General features: G+C 37.1%; 1 long non-coding RNA gene across 2 annotated transcripts; it reads right to left on the bottom strand.

The window, feature by feature from the left end:
• Positions 1-404: 404 nt before the first annotated feature.
• LOC148109244 (uncharacterized) lies at positions 405-19,515 on the bottom strand. 2 transcript variants are annotated; one of them, XR_015726030.1, is made up of 3 exons: positions 19,355-19,515; positions 18,177-18,289; positions 405-1,736 (listed from the first exon to the last, which is right to left on the bottom strand). It is a non-coding gene; the product is annotated as an uncharacterized LOC148109244 (long non-coding RNA). The 2 variants fall into 2 exon arrangements; XR_015726031.1 differs by lacking the exon at positions 405-1,736 and adding an exon at positions 2,943-3,456.
• Between the last annotated feature and the right edge of the window lie 143 nt (positions 19,516-19,658).

Below are 19,658 nucleotides of genomic sequence, written 5' to 3'. Positions count from 1 at the left end.
TCTGTCAATCCTGACTGATTTCCCAAGAAGGAAGTTTTGATTGGGGAACCAACCTATTTAATACATTATCTCCTCCTGAATGTTTTACCAAAAGTTATGTACCTCAACCTGGTATCTACGCATAAATTGCGAAGAGAATTTGACAAGCACCTAACTAGATATAGAGTAATGGCAAGTCTTACACATTGCCTGTTGACTACAACTCTGTTTGAAGATGAGGGCAGAAAAAGTCAACACAGTGTTTATGAAGGGGGATTTCAGGAAAGAGAAAGAACATCAAATTGAACAAATAGTGGGTCACTGAAAGTTTTTTATTACACACAAAACTACCTGGGTGATTTTAATAGTTTTATTGAGATAGAATTTATATACCATAAAATTCATTTATTGAAATAATTGAAATGTTTTATATTTACTGAGTTGTACAATCATCACATAATTTTAAAACATTTAAATAATTAAAAGAAATCACATGCCTATATACAGGTATTTTCCATCCCCACCCCCTACCCCCAGCATTAGGCAAGCATGTTGTATGATGTATCCGCGCTGCTTTCTTTCTTATTGCTTCTTATTGCTGAAGAGTATTGTACTGTATTTTGTTTATCCCGTTGATGTGCACTTGTGTTGCTTCTGTTTTTTAGCTATTGTGGATAATGCTAAAAGTCTCTATGTGGATATTTTCATTTTTTATTTCTCTTAGGTAGATTCCAAAAAGTAGAACTGTTGGGTCCTATGTTAAATCAATGCCTAACTTTTTGAGGAATTGTCAAACTGTTTTACAAACAGCTGTACCATTTTACATTCCCACAAACAGTGTAGGAGGGTTCAAATTTCTTCACATCTTCCAACAGTTGTTATTACCTGCCCTTTTCAATATATCCATTCTAGTACATGAGAATCTCACTGTCATTTTGATTTGCGTTTCCTTGAGAGCTAATGTTTTTGTTGTTGTTGTTGTTTTATATCCTTATCAGCCATTTGTGCAGAAATGTCTATTCAGATCTTTTGCCTATTTTTAATTGGATTATCTACCTTTTTATTAATGAGTTGGAAGAATTCTTTAACTATTCTGGATATAGGTTCACTGTTGGATATACAATTTGCATGTATGTTCTTCCATTCTGTGGGATTTTTTTTTTTCATTTTCTTGAGGATATCTTTTGAAACACAAAAGGTTTTAGTTTTGATTAAGTCCAATGTATCATTTTTCTCTCTTATCATTTGTATTTTGCTATCACATCTGAGAAATCATGAAGATTTTCTCCTATAATTTCTTCTGAAAGTTTTAAAGTATTATCTGTTACATTTATGTCTGTGATCCACTTTAAATTATTTTTTATTTTTTTATTTTATTTATTTTTTTCGAGAGAGAGAAAGAGAGAGAACACAAGTAGGGGGGAGGGGAGGAGGGAGAGGGAGAGAGAAAATCCTAAGCAAGCTTCACGCCTAGCAGGGAGCCTAACACGGTGCTCACAACCCTGAGATCATGACCTAAGCCAAAATCAAGAGTTGGAAGCTTACCAACTGAGCCACCCAGGAGCCCTGAAATTATTTTTTGTGTATGGTGTGGGGTAGGAGTTCAATGTCATCTTTTTGCATGTGGATATTCAACTGTTCTAGTACCATTTGCTGAAAAGGGACTCTTTCCCACTGAATTTTCTTGGCATTTTCATCAAGAAAGCTGAGAGATTTTAGGAAAGCATTTAGCATCCTTGGTTTGACACGTTCCTGGCCTATATCAAAGAAGAGCAGGTTATTAGGATAAAATAGTGTGACATTAAAACAAGAAAGAATGAGATAAAGCATGTAAAATAAGGAACGAAAGCAAAAAAATGAGTAATATAACAGAAATACTAACATGCATAGTGGAATGCAGAAAAGAAACTATTGGATGGTTAACCTCTTTTTATATATATATATATATGGAAAAACTGTAAGGTAGACTTTGATGGATATGGAAGACAGGAATAAAAACACAATATAAAAATTTTAGGTGTTTTTCAATAAGAAATCAGAATAATTAGAAAAATAATTAAAGACAGCTGAAGAAAGAATCCCTAAGTAAAGAAAAGATGTTAGTATACAGATGAGAAATGCTTACATCTTTCCTAGGAGAAATCCAAAGAAGTCTGGAGATAGACTTATTATAGAATGAAATGTATTAAAGAAAATATATAAACATCATATAAAAAAATACTTCCCATGAAAGAGACTATTAGACTTGAAGACGATCAAGACTGGTCCCTCCAAAATACGCTGCTTTGGCATAAAGATTATTTTGAGTTAAAAGTAATCAAGATCCAGCGGATTTAGGAAAAGCTCTTTATCTGCCACACAACTGCCTAAAAGAATTTTGATAGAGGACCTGCTCCAGGAAGAGAGCGGTCACCATAGATAACTACACTATGGTAAGAACCAGGTATGCTAGACTGGGAAGGAACCTAGATCAAAGCCTGTTTGATCTTTGTTTCATTTTTTCTGAGGCCCAGAAAACATCTGTTTACCAAACATTTACTCTTTTTTCATTCTTCCTGAAGATTGCATTCCTTTTCTTTGAAGATCTGGATCCCTACCCCCTTCTCCTTAGTTCAGAATGACATACATACCTTACTTTGCCTGTCTTTGGAACTTCCTATCTATGGTTCTTAGTAACTATGCTATTAGATTTAATTTTCTCCTGTTAATCTGCCTCATGTCAATTTGATTCCTACTTCAACTAGGAGGACCTTAAGGGGGACTGGAATTTTTGCTCCCCAAAAGACTGCTTCAGTTTCCTCTACTAAATAACAAATATCAGTAGAAAGCAGAAACATTTTAAGTTTCAAGTAAACAAAAAAAAAAATTTTTTTTTAAACTAAAGACTTTATTTATTTATTTTTATAATGATTTTTTATTATATTATGTTAGTCACCATACAGTACATCCCCGGTTTCCGATGTAAGGCTCGATGATTCATTAGTTGTGTATAACACCCAGTGCACCATGCAATACGTGCCCTCCTTACTACCCATCACCGGCCTATCCCATTCCCCCACCCCCCTCCCCTCTGTAGCCCTCAGTTTGTTTCTCATAGTCCATAGTCTCTCATTAAACTAAAGACTTTAAAACCTGGGCAACTGTCTTTCATTTGAAAGCAACTGAAAAAAAAAATATCTTGGAAATGCAAAAGTTCAAAAAATACATCATCCATTCACCGTATTTAAGAAAATTTACTTAAAGATTAAACTCCAGCAGCAAAATAATGAATCAGAATAAAGACCTCAAAATGGTGCATCACTGTCTGAGAAGGTGTGATGGATCTTCCCATATTCATTTTGGACCCCAGAGAAATATAATTCCATTCAGGAAAGTGAGGCTCTGCTAGAGGAGGGAGGCGGAGGTGGGAGACCTTGAACCTATGATACTTCATTCAGCTCTGTTTCTTCAGGTCCTTTTCCAATGAAATGTATTTTCCTGAAATATAATTTATATTCCACAAGTTGGGAGGCCTCAGATGGTCAATTTATTGCTGATTTTTCTCCTATGGGGGTTGTTTCTTTATCCAGAACATGTGACCAGAGTTTTTTCTGTAGACCTATCCCCTAGAGGGTAATTTGCTAATGGGAAAAGATACCAGAGAAGAGGCTGAGTGCCCTTTGAATAAATCTTTTGAAGTCAGGGCCACTCAATAGTGTAAGTAGCACCCAGGTCTAAGCTCTGAGGTTGACTGAAGTTTCACTTAGTAGCATGTGAGCATAATACACTGCTAGATTTCTAAGTAGCCTAATGACCTATAAGTTTTCTGCTCTGATTCCTTCTAAATCTTACAGCTAAATCTTCACTTGAAAGTCACTTCCATCTCAGATTCTGAAAGTAGTCTTCACTGAAGAGTGTTAGGAGAAGCTCTAAATCAATTTGGTTTAACTCAACACACTTATTTTTATACTGATTCTAAGTTAGGCACTGTGCAAGTCACTGATGACAAGATAAATAACCACAAAGATGAATAAACCACGAGCTTCATTCTTGAAGTGGTTGTAGTTCAGTGCAAAGGTCTCTTAAATGCTATTGTGCATAAGAATTGCCAGGGAGGTTGTTAAAAATGTAGGACCTGGCCCCACTCCCAGAGGTTCTGTTTCATTAATTCTTTTAGGTGATCCCCAGTGAGTGATCTCTCTTTGGAAGCATTTGTCTAGGGGCCAAGCACAGATGGATATTTCAATATAACGTCAAAGTGCTGCATTTGAATAATGGTAAATCATAAGACTTTGGCACTAAAAGATATGGATTTGAATCTAGCACTACTACTTATTACTTGTGTGACATTGGATAAGTTATTTAATCATTTTATATCTCTATAAAATTGTGCCTCCTATGGTTGTTATGATGTTTAAAATAAATGAGGTAATTTAAGTCTAAAGAAATAAACTACAGCTTACTGCTTTACTAATTTTCTTTTACTGTGAAGGTACTGTAACAAAATGCCTCATTATAATATAGGACCTGGGAATCAGTATAGGCAAAGGGAGAAATAGAGAGAAGATCTAGAGCCTGCACAGATGCAGAAAGAGATGAACACAGATAGCTGCTGAAGAAGCTTGCTTGAAGTTTGCTCCATACATGCAAGACAGGTTATTCACCAAAAATTTGTAACATTTATGTTACTAACCAGTGTTTTTGAAGTTGGACTTGTGTTTGTAAGAAATGCCAGAAAAAGTGCCAAGTCTGTTCCCAAAGTGTGCTGGGTGCAAGAAAAGAGGCTACTCAGAGGGTATAGTCATACTTTTATTACATGAGTAAATGGCTAATGGGCTGGCACATAATAAACCTCCAATAAATAATCGCTGTTATCAGGGCCCTGTTCTTTGCTCCATCCTTACCCCCTGATGCCTTCTTCCCACTCTATCCTTAAGTAGTATTCCAATTAGTTTTCAAGAAACCCTCTTACACTCTTCCTCTTTTCCAGAACACTTTCCCTTTGCAACTCCTGACATTAAATTAAACCTTAAGAGTACCACTTCCTTCATCAATTTCTCTTACATGGATCCATTTATTTAACTGGTCATTCACTTAACAAGTACTTCTGAGCAAATACCCTGTGCTGGGCACTATGCAAGGAACAAGAAAAGGACAATGGAAAAAACACATGGTCCCTACCCTTATGGAGTTTATAATCTAGGGGTGGGGGGGAGACACCAAACAAATACACAAGGAAATATCTAATTACAAAACAGTAAGTGCTAAAAAGTAGAAGTTCAGTGCTCTATGTGTGTACAAGTACCTATTCCAGTATGGACAATAAGAAAGGCCCCCTAAAGAAAAATCTTTATCATATTTGTTGAGCACCTATTATGTCACAGATAGTAGTATCCCTGTTATATATGACATAATATATAAATACACATGTTAAATAAGACATGAAAGAGAACTAACATATATAGTACAGTGTGATATCTGATATGTAAAAGATAAGCACAAGGGTATTTGAATAAGTACCAGGAATCAGGGAAAATGTCCTAAAAGAATAATAATAAATAAAATAAATGGTAGCTATTATTCCTATGATGCCATGTGCTCTAAAAAGAGGCATGTAGTGGGTTAAGTGGTGATGATCCCCACCACATCCTAATCCTCAGAACCTGTCAACATTGCCTTATATGACAGGCGCGCATTTCACCTCATATACAAAAGCTGTGATTAAGATTTTGAGAGGTAGAATTTTTCTTAGACTATCTGGATGGGTCCTAAATGAAAATACATACATTCTTATAAATATAAAGCAGAGTGTTTTATGAGGAGAAGGAGGCAATGTGATCACAGATTAAAGCCACAAGGCAAGGAATTCCTGGAGCCTCCAAGAGATTCTTCCTTAAAGCCATGGGAGGGAGCACAGCTCTGCTGACACCTTGATTTGGGGCACTGACCTCCAGAACTGTGAGAGAGTACATTTATTTATGTATTTATTTTTCAGTCACCCAATTTGGGATAATTTCTATTAGCAGCCACAGGAAAATAATATAAAACCAAACCAATTTGTGGATGTAGGGAATTGCTTTCTGGAGCTGAAGGAAACTTTGAGGGGAGGAGATCTCAGTTACTACTACCATACGTAAAATATCAAAAAACATAAGCAAAATAAGAAACAAAACAACAGAAAAAAAGGATACCAGATATGAAACGGCATAATTTTTTTCTGGGAACTCTAAACTGTAGCTGTGGTGAGAGGTAAGAGATGAAATATAGTTCAGTTCAGTTAGGTCTTTAAATGGGCACAGCTAAGGAGCCGAAACTTCTCTAGGCCCCTGGTACTCAAAGAGTGGTTCTTGGAGCAGCAGCTGGAGCTGTAACATTACCACAGAGGTTTATACAAATGCAGAATTGGGGGCCACATTCCCAACCTTCAAATAGAATCTGAAATTTAACAAGATTCCAGGGTCATTTTTACGTACTCTAACATTTAAGAAGCTTGCATCTAGGGCAATGATATTGGGAGATTTTCAAAGATTTAAAGCAAATAACTGACAAGGTAACTAACGTTTGCATTTTAGGTCAACCAATCTGGTGGTATTATGAAGAATACATTTAACTGGGATAAAGCCCAAGGCAGAGACAAGTGATTCCAACAGTACTGGTAAGAGATTATAAAGTTTTGAATTTAAAACTTCAATAGAATGGTAATAGAGATGGGGAAAAAAGACACAATTTTAAGAAATATTTAGACCCTAGTCTGACATGTACTAATGCTATTCACACCTAGATTGTATGATGTGTCCCACTTCTTTGTGCTTCTATTTCTAACGGGATCTTAGAATGGGATTATTCCTGTCATAGTTTCTGTTGAAGCACCAACAGATGACAGGATGCTCAACTGAAGATGAGCCATTCTCCCTTCTATACACGGGTTGATAAAAGAAATGCATTCAAGACATTTTTACATGATTCATTGAGGCTTCAACCAGAGCAAGGATTAAAAAAAAAAAAAGCATCAGAGAAAGTAAAGGAGTAGCTTCTTTACAGAGCTGCCACTCTGTTGTGAGTACTGTCAAAAAAATAAATAAATAAACAAACAAATAAATACATCCACAGGCCCAAAATGGAGTTACTCATATTAAAACCCCACATTAAGACTGAATATTTCACTGCAGTTTCAATCCCCCCAGTAATGTAACCCTTAACCAGTCAACATGGAATTTCCCTGATAGCATTAGGAAATCTACCAATAGAACCCTCCATTCCCCTTAGGAGGGCAACTTTGCCTAAAACAATGCATTCTTTGCCAATAATTTTATTTTCTTGCTCCCTCTCTGCCTTTAAAAATCTTCCTTTTCTACATCTCGAGGGATCTCTTTTCTATTTGCTAGATGGGATGGGCCCTGATCCATGAATCATCCAAAAAAACCAATTTATCTTTTAAGTTACTCAGCTGAATGTTTAACAGTAGCCACCCTCTGAGGGGAATAGGCATAGCTGTGTAGGACCTTCTAACCTCAAGTCTAGTGAGGAGTACTGCCAGGGACCATAGGAGAGCTTTGAAATGTGTTTTCTGCAGTTGGAAAATGCAAAGAACTAGTGTTGTACTGCTGTTCCCAAAATCTTAAGTGGACTATAGACTGAGGGGTGACTGATTCTACTACCTCTGCCCCAGAAAATGTAGTGGCTGAGGATGACTGGCTGCTTAGTGGTAGAGCCAGGAGAGTGTTTTTGGTTCAGGACCAGCCTTATTTCCTAAAACTTATCAGGGCGAGGGATGTAAGCCAAGGGAAAAAGAGCTAGAGTGGTTCATCTTGGGTTCTGTCCCAAAAAGCCATCTGGAAGAGTAAAGAGTTCCTCTCAAAAAGCAAGTGTAGATGCACTTCAGGCTTCCCAGGACCTGAACGAGGAAAGATGCATCAACTAATGAATTGCAGGAGGTGGAATGGTCTAGTTGGGAACCTTCAACGAGTCCTCAAAGGTGTCTCCAAAGAGAAAGATTCTGTTTTAATCATTTACCGGGACCTGCCAGAGGTCCCTGCCTTTAGACACAGAGAAGGAAACAATTAGGATTTGCAGTGAAGTAAGAAATGTCCTGTATCTCCTGACTTCCTATCATTCTCCCACCTCCTAAGGGCTGTATGTGGCCTTGGAAATGATAGCGATATGATGTCATGCAATGAAGAAAGAAGACAGAAGGCCCACTCCAGTTCTTCGGTTCGGGCTTTCAGCTCTAAGTAGGCTTAACCTATTGCAAGGGAGAATTAATACTATCTCCAATTATGAATTTTCATTATTACACAGTAACAAATAGTCTAGTATTAAATACTCTAATTACTGAATTGTAATAGTATCTGTGACCTAAAATGGCAATGGAAAGTTATATTATTTAAAAGTCAACGAACAACAACAATAAAACCATAGATCCCACCAAGGTTTTCATCCAGGAATAGGTACTCTACCCTAATAAAATTTAAAGGAATGGTGAGAGAAAAAACATTTCATTTTAGTTCTATCAAAAAGCTATGCTTGCTCAATATAGAGATTAAATTAAAATTTTAGTAAATATTGCTCTTACTTAAAATACTATTCTTTAAGCTTGTAATTCCTGGCAAGCTGAGTTGGTTCATTTAGGTTAAAAAATGGCTAAACAGAAAAAGACAGAATCCGGGACTGATGTCAGCTGTGGGCAGTAGTAATACTGTTCATGTCCGTGGGAGGCGGTCTCAAGATACAAGCTTGCTATTGCTAGAATATAGTCGTCTATTTCCAGTGTCTCAAACTATGAGAAGATATTATACTATTTCTGCTTTTATAAAAGGAAACACTATAATTAGTGCTACACACACAATGGAGAAGTGTTGCTTAATCTTGTTTTGCTTATATATGTATTTATAATTTCTTGCTGTGTCTTTGTGAAGGCTTAAAAGGAAAAATTCTCCCAAAGAGCACATATGTCAGAATTTTTTTTTTTTAATTCACTTTAGTGGTTGTTAAGTAACTAGATCTGTTCAGAGTTGTGTAAATCTGAGACTTTATGTTCGGGTTTGGACAATTTTTCTCTTTGTTTATTAATTGAACCCAGATTTTAAAATGGTAAATGTGGTATCCGTGAGGTCAACATCACATTTTTAAGGAAGAACTTATTTGTAACCAACCTTGAATATATATCTTAAGTACTAATACACTAAAATTAATTATCTGTCTCTGTTTTTCTTTCTTCTGCATAAAAGCAAAATAAACACCAACTGATAAGACCTGTAACCAAAATAAGTCCCTTCTCCTAGTTTAGAAAACATGAGAACCCTAGACAACAATCCATTTAATAAAGAAGAGAATAAGGTAACTCTTGACTAGTTTGTCATCAGTTCCCTGGTTAAGTCCTTCTTTATGAAATTCCACATCTTGCCAAAAGATGGCGCTCCTGTATCCAGCAAAGAAATTGAAAAGTCCTGGAGAAGATAAAAACACTTTTTCATACTGAGAAACTGTCCATTACTACTAGCAAGAACCTTTTGATAGCAAGAAAGTTCAGCTTTAGAGGGGGTGCCAAATTGTCCTTAGACATTCTCTTCCAGACAGACTGCCGACCTCCTAAGTCTCAATTTCCTTACCTATGAAATCTACATAATAAAAGTGAGAATAATAAACACTTTTAGAGTTCCAGAAGAAACACTTAGCACAATACCTGGCAAATAGCAGGTACTTGAACAGTGAAACCTAACTATCATTTGTTAAAAGCCAGCACAGTGTTTGTCTTATTTACTACTGTGTCTGCTGACTCATAGTAGGTGCTCATTTTATGTATCAGTTGAATATGTTAACCTTACAAGGAAAATAGCCAGTTATTTTACCAGCAAAATTTGTTTACTCAATAACAGCAAAGGATTGCAATTTGGACTCACAAGCTATGGTGGGCTACAGGCAAGTCCACAGATCAAATGAGAGAAACATTATAAACAAAAGGAAGAAGTTGGGGTTTGAGGGACTGCTGTGAATGAAAATCTATTGGAGGAAAGTAAGAGTCCAGGGTAATGATGATTTCTCATTGGCTGAGTTGTGATATTTTCTTATTGGCTGGGCTTGTTGTTGGGTCTGGCGAAATTCTTTCTTTTTCCTGCTGGAGTACTAAGGTGGCCTTCTTCTGGTTAGGAATGCAAAATAGCTCTCTTCTTGACAAGGAGTGGTAAGGCATGAAAGCTCCCCTTTCTGGCCTCCTGACTCCATTTTAAATAAGGTTTCCTTCACTTAGTTTCACAAATGAACGGATGAATGAACCTTCACATCAATGCATAGCTAAATGTAGCTTTCAGTCTGAGCCTCTTGAGCCTATGAAATCATAATCTTATGCCTGACTTGAACATTGCCCTTCCTGACCAATGACTATAATAACCACCTGTCTAACATGTGATTTGATCGACTTCAAGTGTCCTGGTCCTGCTTAAGCTGCTAGGAAGGAATTTCCATCTCCAGCCTATTTTGTCACTTAAGTCTTATACCTCTACTATATCTTAAAAAGAACAACAAAAAAATTACAACTCAAATCTAAACTAGGAAGAGCTAAATCTATCAAAATGCAATTAAAAATTATTTTAAAGAGAAACTTGACATTAATAAATGGCACCTTAACATTGAAATCTTATAATTTCATTTTAAACTCTAATGGTATTTCTTCCTCAGTGATGACTCCTCAACACATTTACGTAAAGAAAGAATATTGAAAATACAGAGGCAATTTTTAAAAACTTCAGTGTTCCTTATGGAGGTCTTTGGTAGTTTATATTCTCTCTTTGAAGGTCTTGCACACTTACCCAATTCCCAAGCCTCAAAATCATTGAACTGTTACTACACAGCTTCGTTTTTCCTTCATTGCCATTTCTGCATTATAGTCTACTGAAAAACTTTCAGTTTTATTTTCTAGCTATTGTCCCGACTTAAAACAGAATGTGTTACAAGTCAGTAAGTCTGGTAGAATCTTCCTATTTACATAATTGGACAATTAGAGGAAAGAGAAAATGTTAGTAATTGTACTCCAATCTTAATTCTCTTTGTTGAGATGCTTCATAATCATTCAGAATGTTTTAAATTATAAACTTACTAAATTAGTAGTTGAGAAACAATTAAAAAATAATTTAATTGCAGGGGTTAAAAACAACAAATTCTCCAATGAGGAAAGTGAAGATTAAGGGGGTGTGTAGTAAAGAATTAGAGCTTGCCCAAAGAGAAGTCCTGGCCTCTGCATTTAGCCTGTTAAGATGGGGTTATCTGAGGGTCTTAGATCATACTGAGTAGTCTAACAATGTGACTTAGGTATAGTCTTAGGTTGGGAATTGGCCAGTGAAAAAGACCAACAATATGATTTTGGGTGGGGGCTTTGGGTCACACAGTATCAGTAAACCTGGAAACTGAGATATACCAAGTGGGCAATCAAACGATCAATCATGCCTAGATGATGAAGCCCCCTAAAAATGTTTGGACACCAAGCTCAAGTGAGCCTCCCTGATTGGTGGTACTCCATGCATATTGTCACATGTTGATGCTAGAACATTAATGTGTCCTGACTTCATGGATAGAAGACAGCTGAATCTCTGCATTTAAAAGTCTCCTAGACTCTGTTTTACCTGTGCCTTCCTTTAATCTCAATCTTTATCTTTTAACAAGCATAACCATGAATATAATAGTTTTTAGTGGTTTTGTGAGTCTTTCTGAAAATTACTGAAAATGGATTTGGGAGAACCACTCCATCTCTCCCCTCTCTTTTGCAAACTTGCACTCGGTATCAGAAATGAGGGTGGTTTTGTGTGGGGACTGTGCCTCTAACTTTGTAATTGGCCTAAATTTCTCACAGGGCATTTTCAGGTTTGTTAGAGTAAAAAGGTCACAGCAAGTTAACTTGATCATCACTTTGCCAAGCTGTACTACAATGGTGCAGGATGGAGGTTGTCCTGACCTTGCCTAGCTTTAAAGTGAACACAACCTCTCTTAGAAATTTAAAAATCAATAACACCTCTAATGTATTACTATTATATAATAAACACCTTTTACATACTTTTATGGGATTTTCCCATAAGAAAAGACTTTTAAAACAGAGGGTGGAAAATATCTCTTTGAAGTAACAACAAGCCTCATAAATTGAGGCCAGGGTGGCAACAACATGAAAAAAATACTGAGTGACATACCATATGATTTCATTTATATGAATTTCAAAACCAGGAATAGTAATCTATGTTGCTAGAGGTCAGAATAGTGGCTACATTGGGGTGGCTGGGGTGGGGTAGGGGGATATAAATCCCTACTGGGAGGGTTAAAAGGGAGAATTAAGGAGTATTAGAAATATTCCCTATTTGATTTGGGTAGTAGTCACATAAGGTAGCATAGAGCACTGCACACTTAAGACAGGTATACTTTAGTATAGCTCACTTTTGAAAAAAAGCTATACCCTAATTAAAAATTGAAGTCCTTCATCACATAATAAAGGAAACATTGAGTATTAAGGGAAAATTATATTTAATTGACAAACATTTGGTGTCTACTCTGTGTCAAGCTAGTACTTAAGGATACAATATACAGCAAAAAACAGAAACAAAACTTGTTTATAGACTACTGAGTCAGTCATTCTTAAGCTACCACTAACAACAGTCCGGACTTTTAAAATTCAACATGCCTCTATTCTCTAGAATCAATCTTACAAATATACCTTTCACGATTTTGCATATGAAAGTTTCTATAAATAAATTCTACCTTTCTTATATGCCCAGCTCCATATTTGCTTTTTTTGCAAAGGTTTTTTAAGCTCCTGCAGCCAACAGTGGCCTATCTTTACTTTGGATTCCTTTTGTACTCATAAAGTATCACACAACTCAGCGCTTAATAGTTCTTGAATAGTCTTGTGTTAAATTTGTCTCCTTTTCAAACTGTAAGTTCCTCTAAGTTCCTTGAGAATAGAGATTATATCATACTTTTCTTTGGAGAGTTCACAATGCTTAGCAAAGTGTGGGTTATATGATATATGCTTAATTACTAGTGGATAGAATGAATGGGAACTTCATTCTGACCATATTAAAAATGCTTAAGAATAGTTTAAACTTCAGGAAAATTTAATTCCTAAAATAATTAATATCCATCATTATATATTGCCATTTTTTACTAGCTCAATTTTTATGTGCATAAAAGAGATAAAAGTTTGTCTTGATATTCTATTCTGTTTCCCATGGCTCAGTTCTGATAAGTGAAGGGAGGCTATCCTTATCTGTTTGATACCAATATATTTGCTTTAATTGAGAAGGAAAAGGATTGTGGGTGAAACATTTGTCTCCAAATATGTCTTTATCTCTCATGGCAATAGAACTCCTGAATTTTAACTGAATATATAATATAGTTGCTTAAAATAAAAACTACATTTACCAGCTGCCCTTGAAACTAAGTGTGGCCATGTGACTAAGTGATGGGTGTACTTTCAGCTCATGTTCCAAAATATGCCTCTGTTCCCTTCTTCTTTAGACTGCTACTTGGAATATAGTCTTGGTTGCAAGCCATCTCATATTATTAGATGGGAACAATACCCTAAAAATGGTAGAATAACAAGAAGATACCTGGGTCTCTGTATGACCAAATCCTGACTACAACCACACTGTTCCAAGATTGCTCTTGGGGGAGGTGATAAAAAAGACATGACTGCTAGTTGACCCATGAACTGAAGCCCAGGCAATCAAAGGCACCCCTCCCTGTCCCCTATCTTTGGAATGTGAGTTCTGCTTGCCTTCCGGCTCCCAGCAGCTGCCCCAAGCACGCAGCCTTGAGATAATGATGTGGTCTGAGACTATTTAGACAGTATAAGACAGTATACGTACTTGACTGAACCTGGTTAAGGCCTCTGTATAAACTTTTAAGATTCGACAGGTGGGTGTAGGGATCCACTTGTCTTGTTGTACACTAAAAACAAACCTTGTATGTATGTTCCCTTTGGTTATTAAATCTGCCACTTAACAACCTAGAGTGGCCTTCCTCTTTCTTTGGTCTCTCCCTGCCCTCCAAATACAGGGACCAGTTTCAAATTATACCTGGGGCGCTCCCAAGGAGCTTACAAACCAACAATTACCCACCTATCCTCTTTTTTGAGAGGAAAATGCTATTGCTACTGTTGTTCTGGGTCTCATATACAGTCTAAACAATTCCCTAACTTATCTGTTAGGGGAAATCACAGAATAGCAACAATTGGCAAGGAAAGATTCTTCCATTTCCACACAGTACTTTAAGTAATAAATATGTTAGAGCCTCAAACTCTGAGTGGGTGATTTGTTTGCATAAAAAAGGCAAATCTAGGGGCACCTGGGTGGCTCAGTAGGTTGAGTGTCTGCCTTCAGCTCATGGTCCCAGGGTCCTGGGATTGAGCCCCGCATCAGACTCCCCGCTCAGCGGGGAGTCTGCTTCTTCCTCTGTGCTCTCTTTCTCTCGAACAAATAAAATCTTTATTTTTTAAAAGATTTTATTTATTTATTTGAGAAAGAGAGAGAGAGTAAGCGAGAGAGAGAGAGAGAGAGAGAAAGCACCAACCAGGGGAGGGGCAGAGAAGGCAGAGGGTTAACTGACTGAGCCACCCAGGCGCCCTAAATAAAATCTTTGGGAAAAAAAAAAAGAAAAGAAAGGCAAACCTACCTCCTGATACGGAAAGACTAGCCAAAAATGATTCACTTTGAAGCTACCCCTAATCTTCCTTCCCCCAAATCCCATTTATACAAATAAACTTGTATTCATATGCATACTCATACTTCTCACTGATTCTCACCTGGCATTTGGGCAACTAACTAGATATCAAGACAAATTAGCCAATGAGAACTCTCTGACTTGTAGTTTTCACTTCTTATGTTTATATTGACTGAGTGGTGTAGCTTTTTAAAACCTAATCTATGGTTGCATTTTTGAAATTGGTTTTTGTCTATATTTTATAGTAAATTATGAAAATTTAATGTATCTTACATCTTACAGGAAATAGTTAAGAATATTCATACACTGAATATGCCATAATTTCAAGGCTGCTAAAAGAATACCATTCATATTGTATATTCAACATTGAAATTTTTATAGCTATACATTCTTCAATACCTTAAACTTTTCCTGTATTTTCAAGCATCCTCTATTTCTTTCGTCTTGTCTCACAGGAAAAAATCCCTCTAACCAAGGTTAAGAACAACTTCACATGTATCTTGAGTTTATCCTTGTCTATCTTCACTTCATCTCACTGTTATCTTTACTTAATTCATTTCTTGTAGGTTCTTTACTTCTATCAATATCTTGTATGTTTGCTTGTTTTTCTATCTTAAAAACACACATAGACAAAAGTTTTTCTCTGGACTCTAATATTTCCTCCACTGCTCTGTTTTCATGCATTTATTAGACAAAAATGATTTTCATCCCTGTCTCCATTTTCTCTTCTCATTTATTCTCTTAATTTGCCATCTGATTTCCATCTCTATCATAAAGTTACTAAAATTGCTTCCAATTCATCAATTATATAAATCTCCAAAGACATTAACTCAGTCTCCATTCTCCTTGACTTTGAGCAGGAATTAACCTTGTTGACGACTTTTTAAAAAAATGATTTTCTATATCTTTGTTAATCTCTTTCCTCTTTGGCCACCCTTTCTTTCTCTTTTGCTAGCTCCCTTTCCTCCTCTCAATCCTAAGGGCACTGCATCTGAACTGTTTTGACCCTTTTCCTAATAATATTTTTTTCTGATTTTCCTTCACTACCTCTTTCCACATTTTATCCTTGCACTATTTGATTTACTACAGCTTTCACTTCTTAAAAAATCCCTATCTTACCATTTATTCTACTAGTTTCCCATTTACTTCCATAAGAACCTGCTCCTTGAACTCTTCCTGCTTCCATCTACACTGCTTCTTCTCTAGACTTGCTGCACAGCCCTTTCCGGGAATGTTTGTTTGCCTCTTTCTATGATTGGTACAGCTTTTCCAGAATTCCATGTTTTCTTCTTAGTTTTCAGCCTTATTTTTGCTGGAATATTTGCTGGAGTTTTTGCCCTTATTTTGCTGGAGTAAAGATCACAGCAAGAAAAATGTTCTGCAGTTCCACATCCTTGATAGTCTAAAAATCTTTATTTTAATCTTTGCTCTTGCAGTTAATTGCTAATTTGAGTAAGTATAGACTTCTAGACTGAAAGATATCTACCATCAAAACTTTGAAAATATTCTGTCATTGTTTTCTAGGATCTAGTGCTATTGATAGGTCTGATTTTTTTTTTTAAAGATTTTATTTATTTGACAGAGAGAGAGAGACAGCCAGTGAGAGAGGGAACACAAGCAGGGGGAGTGGGAGAGGAAGAAGCAGGCTCCCAGTGGAAGAGCCTGATGTGGGGCTTGATCCCAGAACCCCGGGATCACACCCTGAGCCGAAGGCAGACGCTTAATGACTGAGCCACCCAGGCGCCCCTGATTTTTTTTTTTTTAAAAGAGAGGGTGAGAGAGGTGGGGGGTGGGCAAAGGGAGAGAGAGAATCTCAAGCAGGCTCCATGCCCGGTAAAGAGCCCGATGCGGGGCTTGATCACATGACCCTGAGATCATGACCTGAGTCAAAATCAAGAGTTGGATGCTTAAGTGACTGAGCCACCCAGGTGCCCCAATAGGTCTGATTTTTATTTTCATTGATGACATGTCTTTTATGTTTAGAAACTTTGGGGATTTATTATCATCATTATTATTGACTAGTATTATTCCTAGTTTTTATTCTTGGTATTACATGATAATATCTCCAAGTACGAATCTTTTTCCATCTATTTTCTGATACCCCGTAGTCTACTCAATCTGAAAACTTATTTCCTTCTACATTCTAAAAAAACCTTTTATAATTAAAACATTTTTTTCTCATTTTTTTTCCCCTAAATCTCTTTCTTTTCTAGTAGTTGAATGTTAGTCCACTGGATTGGTTCTCCATGACTCTTATCTTTTCTCATATTTTTTGTTTATGTCTTTCTATGCTATGTTCTAGATTTCTCCAATTTTATCTCCAGTACTTCCCTTGAATTTTTTTTATTTAAGTAATCATGTTTTTAGTGTCTCAGAACTCTATTTCATTCTATGCTTGCTTCTTTTTCAGAGTACCTTGTTTGTAGCTTATAGATACAATATATTCTGAATACTGAAGTATATAGAGTGTTTTTTAAAAATGTTCCCTTTTATTTCATGAATTATAGCATTAAGACACTATTAACCCTTTGATGATATATCAGAAGGATCATCTGCTTCCAGATTGTGGTTGACTTCAGGTAACTGAAACAGCAGAAAGGGAAACCTTGGACAAGGGGCAGGACTACTCTAATCAATTTAAATAAATCCCCTATTGTTTTTGGAATAATACGTTATTAAGTAAGAGTTTTAGTTGGTTGCTCAACCACCCATTAATTTCAACCCACCCTACTCAATATATTTTTTAAAGATTTTATTTGTCAGAGAGAGAGAGAGAGAGCTACGCACACAAGCAGGAGAAGCAGCAGGCAGAGGGAGAAGCAGGCTCCCTGCTGAGCAAGGAGTCCAATGCAGGACTCAATCCCAGAATCCTGGGATCATGACCTGAGCTGAAGGCAGAGGCTTGACTGACTGAGTCACTCAGGTGTCCCCACCCTACTCAATACTGACAAGAGATTCATACAATCCCATTTTCTAACTGCCAAATCCTGATTGCCTACAGTACTAAATTCCTTAAATTAAAAATTGAGTATTTTTACAGATTCGTTTCTAATTTTAACTTTATTGTTACTACCTTCCAATAAGCACCTTCTATTATAGACCAACAGGTTACTCATTATCATAGAGTGCATCTGCAATCTTGTTTCCTTGTCTTTGCTCATGGCACACTTTCTGGATAGTCTTCTTTCTCTTCATTAGGAACCCTGTCATCAGACTCTCTCCACTGACATTTTGAAAAACCCTCCAGGGATTACAAAGAGGACAAAGATAGTTCTTAGAGTTCAGTGAAGTGTATTTCCCTCTAGGCCAGGACTGTCTAATAGAAATAAGATGCAAGCCACCTATGTAATTTAAAACTTTCTAGCCACATTTAAAAAAATAAACAGGTAAAATTACTTTTAATATATTGACCCAATATATACCAAATGTTAATATTTCAATATGTACTCAATATAAGAATTAAGATATTTTACTTTTTTTTTGTACTAAGTTTTAAAATCTGATGTATATTTTGCACTTACTGCATGTCTCCATTTGGATCCACCACATTTGAAGGGTAAAGAGCCGCATTTGGTTAGTTCTAGGGCAGTTCTGGCGGGGTCCATTTTCGATCTCCTCCTTCTTCCTTAAGTCTCTGGAATTGTGATAAAAACGATCTGTCACATGAATTTCTAGCACTTATTGTTAGTACCTCTCATTATCACGTGGCTTCCTCTCATTATTTACCTTTTGATGCATTTGTCTTGTCTCACAAAAATAACCTTAAATTCTTTTAAGTCTGGGACCATGGGCTGATCCAGTCTCAATTTGAGAATAAATTTAATAAAACCATGAGCTAATTCTTTTGATGTACGGCTCCCCTGCACCTAGTGCCTATGAAGTAAGCCTTTAGAATCTAATTAAGGTTAAATCCAGTGGTTGAGGCATCCAGCCGTCCTAAGGCAGATAACTTCGCTGACCAGTGCTAGAAGGGGATTTTCTTATCGGGATCTGAACTCTGTTTCTCTCAAGTTGGCATCTCTTGAGACCACATGAAACAAATCTAATGCCACACGACTAGTGTTCATCTGGAGATGTCCCAGTAGCTTTCTCTCTTCTATGAGAATCCTCACAAGTTCCATCAGTACTTTTTTTATGTGTTAGGTTTTGGGGTTCTCGTCATCATCTGCTCTCCTATGAAAGATTTCCAGCTTCTCTGATTTTTTTTTTTTTTTAAGTGCTCAATCTATATCGAACACAGAACTCCCGTTATGGTTTGGCCAGTGAAGGGTATTAACTAGATCCCTACTGACTTCCTTTCTATAAAACACAGTTCTACTAAGCATCAAGACGCATTCCTCATGAGAAAGGCGGATGGAAGGGGAGGAAGCTAGCACACATTAAGTCATGATGTCATGACCGACGTTTAGTCTAGAACTGTATACACATACACCAGACAGTTCTTGAGGTTAGTTGATTCTTCCTAATGTCGCGCGTCTTTTCAAATGAGCCGGGGAATCTTCAGACATTTTGTTTTTGGTGGGGGCCGACCGACCAAAGGACCTGCTAGCATTAATAACTAAGATATCTGAGCTGAGAATTAAGAAAGCTTAAGGGAAGACCTGAGACCAGAGAACGGTGTATAACATTGTCCCGTAGCCGCGAGCTCTGGCTGGTGATGAAGATCCCAATTACCCGGTTCTTCAGACTTCATACTTACTATTCTTCTCTCCTTTATCTTTAATAGGAATTATTACTTCTTTGTCTTCATCTTAGGGAGAAGAACGGCAGAAAAGATGCAGTCAACTCAAGTAACTGCAGGGAAAGTTCTCTGGCAGTGAGCTAGACGCAGCAGTCCCGACTCCGCAGGCACACCCACCTGACCGCGGAGTCCTAGGAATGCGCGCGTGCGCGTCCGCGTCCGTGCCCGTTTGGGGGCGCGCCCTCGGCGCCAGCCCGGTCCTCTTCGCAGCTCTGCTTTGCCGGCGGGAGGCGGGAGGCGGGAGGCGGGCGGCGGCGCGCGC

Source organism: Ursus americanus, chromosome 11 (genome assembly GCF_024610735.1).
Source record: "Ursus americanus isolate L20-20 chromosome 11, mUrsAme1.1.p, whole genome shotgun sequence".
Lineage (NCBI taxonomy): Eukaryota > Metazoa > Chordata > Mammalia > Carnivora > Ursidae > Ursus > Ursus americanus.
Note: the sequence above shows the minus strand (reverse complement) of the source record. Positions and strands in the feature narration are given on the sequence as shown.